At 48.4% G+C, this 6001-nt stretch overlaps 1 long non-coding RNA gene across 1 annotated transcript; it reads left to right on the top strand.

Annotated features, from left to right (window-relative positions):
* Positions 1–600: 600 nt before the first annotated feature.
* On the top strand, positions 601–2108 carry LOC115659269. Its single transcript, XR_004002496.1, has 3 exons — positions 601–772; positions 1386–1444; positions 2086–2108. It is a non-coding gene; the product is annotated as an uncharacterized LOC115659269 (long non-coding RNA).
* The last annotated feature ends 3893 nt before the right edge of the window (positions 2109–6001 follow it).

Here is a 6001-nt window from a genome sequence, read left to right as displayed (position 1 = left end):
CCCAGCAAGTCTAAGCCAGCCCTGGTGACCCCATTAAAACGGGTCGCGACCCACAGTTTGAGAACCACTGCTGTGGCGCTTCAGTGAAGATGCTATCTATGCTGACGGGAGATTCCCTCCCATTGGCATATGTACTCCAGCTCCCTGAGAGGCAGTAGCTAGGCTGATGGGAGAATTCTCCTGTTGATCTAGCACTGTCTACGCCAGGGGTTAGGCCAGTCTAAGTGCACTGCTGAGGAGTGTGGATTTTTCACATCCCTGACTGATGTAGTTATACTAATCTAATTTCCTAGTGTAGATCAGGCCTTAGTCCACACCCTTGAGTTATCTTAGGCCTGGTCTACACTACGATTTTAGGTCAAATGTAGCAGCATTACCTTGATTTTAACTGTGCTCCCGTCCACATGACGAAGCCCTTTTTTCGACTCAAAGGGCTCTTAAAATCGATTTCTTTACTCCACCTCTGACAAGAGGATTAGTGCTGAATTTTTGGCCTTGCGGGGTCAAATTTGGGGTAGTGTGGATGCAATTCAACGGTATTGGCCTCCGGGAGCTATCCCAGAGTGCTCCATTGTGACTGCTCTGGACAGCACTCTCAACTCAGATGCACTGGCCAGGTAGACAGGAAAAGTTCCGCGAACTTCTGAATTTCATTTCCTGTTTGGCCAGCATTGCGAGCTGATCAGCATAGGTGACTATGAAGAGCTTATCAGCAGAGGTGACCATGGAGTCCCAGAATCTCAAAAGAGCTCCAGCATGGACCGAACGGGAGGTACAGGATCTGATCGCTGTATGGGGAGACGAATCCATGCTAGCTGAACTCCGTTCCAGTAAACGAAATGCCAAAACAGTTGAAAAAGTCTCCAAGGGCATGAAGGACAGAGGCTATAACAGGGACTCGCGGCAGTGCTGCATGAAAATTAAGGAGCTCAGGCAAGCCTAGCAAAAAACCAGAGAGGCAAACGGCTGCTCCGGGTCACAGCCCCAAACATGCCGCTTCTATGATGAGCTGCATGTCATTCTAGGGGGTGCAGCCACCAGTACCCCAGTGCTGTGCTTTGACTCCGTCAGTGGAGTAGGATGCAACACGGGAGTGGGTTTTGGGAACAAGGAAGATAGCTCACAGCAAGAAAGCGGAGAAACCGATTTCCCCAACAGCCAGAATCTGTTTCTCGACCTGGAGCCAGTAGGGATAGCTCAGTGGTTTGAGCATTGGTCTGCTAAATCCAGGGTTGTGAGTTCAATCCTTGAGGGGGCCACTTAGGGATCTGGGGCAAAAATCAGTACTTGGTCCTGCTAGTGGAGGTAGGGGGCTGGACTCAATGACCTTTCAAGGTCCCTTCCAGTTCTAGGAGATAGGATATCTCCATCTCATTACTCATTAGAACCCCTGAACCCACTCAAGACATGCTCCTGGACCCTGAAGGTGGAGAATGGACCTCTGGTGAGTGTACCTTTGTAAATATTAGACATGGTTTAAAAGCAAGTGTATTTAATGATTAATTTGCCCTGGCATTCGCGGCTAGTACAGCTACTGGAAAAGTCTGTTCATGTGTCTGGGGATGGAGTGGAAGTCCTCCAGGGACATCTCCATAAAGCTCTCCTGGATGTACTCCCAAAGCCTTTGCAAAAGGTTTCTGGGGAGGGCGGCCTTATTCTGTCCTCCATGGTAAGACACTTTACCACGCCAGGCCAGTAGCATGTGGTCGGAAACCATTGCAGAACAAAGCATTGCAGCGTATGGTCCCAGTGTTTGCTGGCATTCAAACAACATCCATTCTTTATCTCTGTGTTATCCTCAGGAGAGTGATATAATTCATGTCACCTGGTTGAAATAGGGTGGTTTTATTAAGCGGACATTCAGAGGTGCCCATTCCTGCTGGGCTGTTTGCCTATGGCTAAACAGAAATGTTCCCTGCTGTTAGCCACACAGTGGGGGGAGGGGTCAAGCCATCAAAATGCAACCTTGTAACGAAAGCACATGTGCTATGTAATGTTAACAGCAAGGTTTACTGCGAAAGAGTGTACCCATTGTTCTATAAAATGTCTTTTTAACTACCACTCTCCCTTTTTTTCCTCCACCAGCTGAATATGTTTCTCCTTCCCAGAGGCTAGTGAAGATTAGAAGGCGAAAAAAACACACTCAGGGTGAAATGTTCTCTGAGCTCATGCTGTCCTCCCACACTGACAGAGCACAGCAGAATGCATGGAGGCAGACAATGTCAGAGTGCAGGAAAGTACAGTATGAACGCGAGGAGAGGTGGCTGGCTGAAGGTGATAAGTGGCATCAGCTTGCTGACAGAAGGCAGGAGTCAATGCTCGGGCTGCTGGAGCATCAAACTTATATGCTCCAACATATGGTTGAGCTGCAGGAAAGGCAGCAGGAGCACAGATCGCCGCTACAGCCCCTGTGTAACCAACTGCCCCTGTGTAACCAACCGCCCTCCTCCCCAAGTTCCATAGCCTCCTCACCCAGATGCCCAAGAACGTGGTGGAGGGGCCTCTGGCCACCCAGCCACTCCACCCCAGAGGACTGCCCAAGCAACAGAAGTCTGGCATTCAATAAATTTTGAAGTGCAGTGTGGCCTTGTCCTTCCCTCCTCCCCCACCCCGCCTGGTGCTTCCCTCCTCCCCCACCCCGCCTGGGCTACCTTGGCAGTTATCCCTTTATTTGTGTGATGAATTAATAAAGAATGCATGAATGTGAAGCAACAATTACTTTATTGCCTCTGCAAGCATTGATTGAAGAGGGGAGAGGAGGGTAGTTAGCTTACAGGGAAGTAGAGTGAACCGAGTGGGAGGGGGTTCATCAAGGAGAAACAAACAAAACTTTCCCACCACAGCCTGGCCAGTCATGAAGCTGGTTTTCAAAGCTTCTCTGATGTGCACCACACCCTCCTGTACTCTTCTAACTGCCCTGGTGTCTGGCTGCGTGTAATCACTGGCCAGGCGATTTGCCTCAACCTCCCACCCTGCCATAAACGTCTCCCCTTTACTTTCTCAGATATTGTGGAGCGCACAGCAAGCAGTGGTAACAGTAGGAATATTGGTTTCGCTGAGGTCTAACCGAGTCAGTAAACTGCGCCAGCATGCTTTTAAAATCCAAATGTGCATTCTGCCACCATTCTGCACTTGCTCAGCCTATAGTTGAACAGCTCCTGACTGCTGTTCAGGTTGCCTATGTATGGCTTCATGAGCCATGGCATTGGGGGTAGGCTGGGTCCCTAAGGATAACTACAGGCATTTCAACATCCCCAGTGGTTATTTTCTGGTCTGGGAAGAAAGTCCCTTCCTGCAGCTTTTGAACAGACCACATAGTTCCTGAAAATATGAGCGTCATGTACCTTTCCCGGCCATCCCACGTTGATGTTGGTGAAACGTCCCTTGTGATCCACCTGCGGTTGCAGCACCTTTGAAAAGTACCCCTTTCGGTTTATGTACTCGTTGGATTGGTGCTCCGGTGCCAAGATAGAGATATGCATTTCATCTATCGCCTCACCACAGTTAGGGAATCCCATTGCAGCAAAGCCATCCCCTATGGCCTGCACATTTCCAACAGGCTCTGCCCTTGATATCAGTAGTTCTTTGATTGTGTTGGCTACTTGGATCATAGCAGCCTCCACAGTAGATCTGCCCACTCCAAGTTGATGCCCGACCGACCGGTAGCTGTCTGACGTTGCAAGCTTCCACAGGGCTATCCCCACTTGCTTCTCAACTGTGAGGGCTGCTCTCATCTTGGTATTCTGGTGCTTCAGGGCAAGGGAAAGCAAGTCACAAAGTTCCATGAAAGTGTCCTTACACATGTGAAAGTTTCGCGGCCACTGGGAATTGTCCCAGACCCGCAACACTATGCAGTCCCACCACTCTGTGCTTGTTTCCTGGGCCCAGAATCGGTGTTCCAGAGCATGAACCTGCCCCATTAATACTATTATGTGCACATTGCCGGGGCCTGTACCTTGTGAGAAGTCTATGTCCATGTCTATGTCCTCATCACTCTTGTCACCGCGCTGCTGTTGCCTCCTCACTTGCGTTTGCTTTTGCAGGTTCTGGTGCTGCATATAGTACAGGATAATGTGTGTGGTGTTTACAGTGCTCATAATTGCTGCTGTGATCTGATCGGGCTCCATGTTCCCAGTGCTATGGCGTCTGCGCTGAAAAAAGGCGCAAAACGATTGTCTGCCGTTGCTCTGACGGAGGGGTGACTGACAACATGGCTTACAGGGAATTAAAATCAACAGAGGGGGTGGCTTTGCATCAAGGAGAAACACAAAGAACTGTCACCAGAATGTCCCCTTCAAGGATTAAAGTCAAAACCCTGGGTTTAGTAGGCCGTTGATTTCATGGAGGAAGGGAGGAGCAAATGAATATAAAACAAGTTGGGTCTATTTCTTGTTTTGATCCACTCCATCTATCTTATACATCTTAGGCTGGCAGCAGAGGGTGCAGTACGACAGCTAGCCATCGTCATCTCCTGGGTGCTCGGCAGAAGACAGTGCAGTATGACTGGGGAATGACCTGGCTGAATCACTCCCATGTCTGCCCAGGCGCCCCTGACCAACCTCATGAGGTCAGCTAAAAGCACCCAGGAGTACGACGATGATGGCTACCAGTCGTAATCCACTGTCTGCTGCCAAAAGGCAATGAGCTGCTGCTCTGTAGCAATGCAGTACCACGTCTGCCAGCACCCAGGAGACGTACGGTGATGGTGAGCTGAGCGGGCTCCATGCTTGCCGTGATATGGCGTCTGCACGGGTAACTCAGGAAAAAAGGCACAAAACAATTGTCTGCCGTTGCTTTCAGGGAGGGAGGGAGGAAGAGGGGAGCCTGATGACATGTACCCAGAAGCACCCATGACACTGTTTTTGCCCCATCAGGCATTTGGGATCTCAACCCAGAATTCCAATGGGCGGTGGAGACTGTGGGAACTGTGGGATAGCAACTCACAGTGCAATGCTCCGGAAGTCAACGCTAGCCTCAGTTCTGTGGACGCAGTCTGCTGAGTTAATGCACTTAGAACATTTTGTGTAAGGACACACAATCAACTGTATAAAAACGATTTCTAAAAAACCAACTTCTATAAATTTGATCTAATTTCATAGTGTAGACATACCCTTACTTGCATCTCCTATGCAGCTTGATATATTGGTAATACTAAATGAAAAGGTGCCTATGGGTGGTTCTTGACTGATGTCTTCTAATTTCTTTAACTAATGCCTCTAGGGTGTATACTTTCCAATGTACTGAACAGTGTGCTATCTTAATATATCTTTAGATCCTGTTCAGGATAGTTGTACTAAGAATACTTAACTGTTTTAGTCTTTTGCTTTTCCTGTTACTTAGATGACAAAAGGAAGTAAAATGATCATCCTGAGGTTACATAGTGAGTCAACTCAGTTGGATCTTGGAGCCAGAGGAGCACTGGATTCCACTCTTTTATTCTAACCTCTAGGTCAGAATTCTGGAGTGAACGGAGCGAGCCTCCCAGCTGGGCCGATAGACTTGGCGAGTGGGGCTTATGCTGATGCTCTAAAAATAGCTGTGTAGACAGTGCTATGAAATTGTAGCTTAGGCTCTGAAGCCCACCCCCACCAGGCTTCAAAGTCCGAGCTCCAGCCCAAGCCACAACTTCAAGTGCAGTTTATGCAGCTATTTTAAGAGTGCTAGCCTGAATCTGTTGACCCAGATTCCTCGTGCTCAGTCCAAAATGCTGTGTAGATATACCCTTGGTAACTGAGTTTACAACAGAAAGCAAGCATTGGAAGTGAAATGTGTTGTTTTGCTCTGGACAGAAAATGGAGGCTGTGTTAGGAACTTCTGAATGTTTGAGAAACGTGATTTGTTTAAAAATAACATCTCATTACCCATATCTGTCACTAGTGTCTTGCAAATCATTCTTGCAAACTACTGCATCAGCTACTATCTGCTCCTCTGAGTCAAACTGCTGAGGAATGAACAGGATTCCTATGCCTTGTGCATCATCAACAAAATTGGCAATTAAATA

The sequence above is a fragment of the Gopherus evgoodei genome, chromosome 10, assembly GCF_007399415.2.
Source record: "Gopherus evgoodei ecotype Sinaloan lineage chromosome 10, rGopEvg1_v1.p, whole genome shotgun sequence".
Classification (NCBI taxonomy): domain Eukaryota; kingdom Metazoa; phylum Chordata; order Testudines; family Testudinidae; genus Gopherus; species Gopherus evgoodei.
This window is presented reverse-complemented; position numbering and strand designations above follow the sequence as displayed.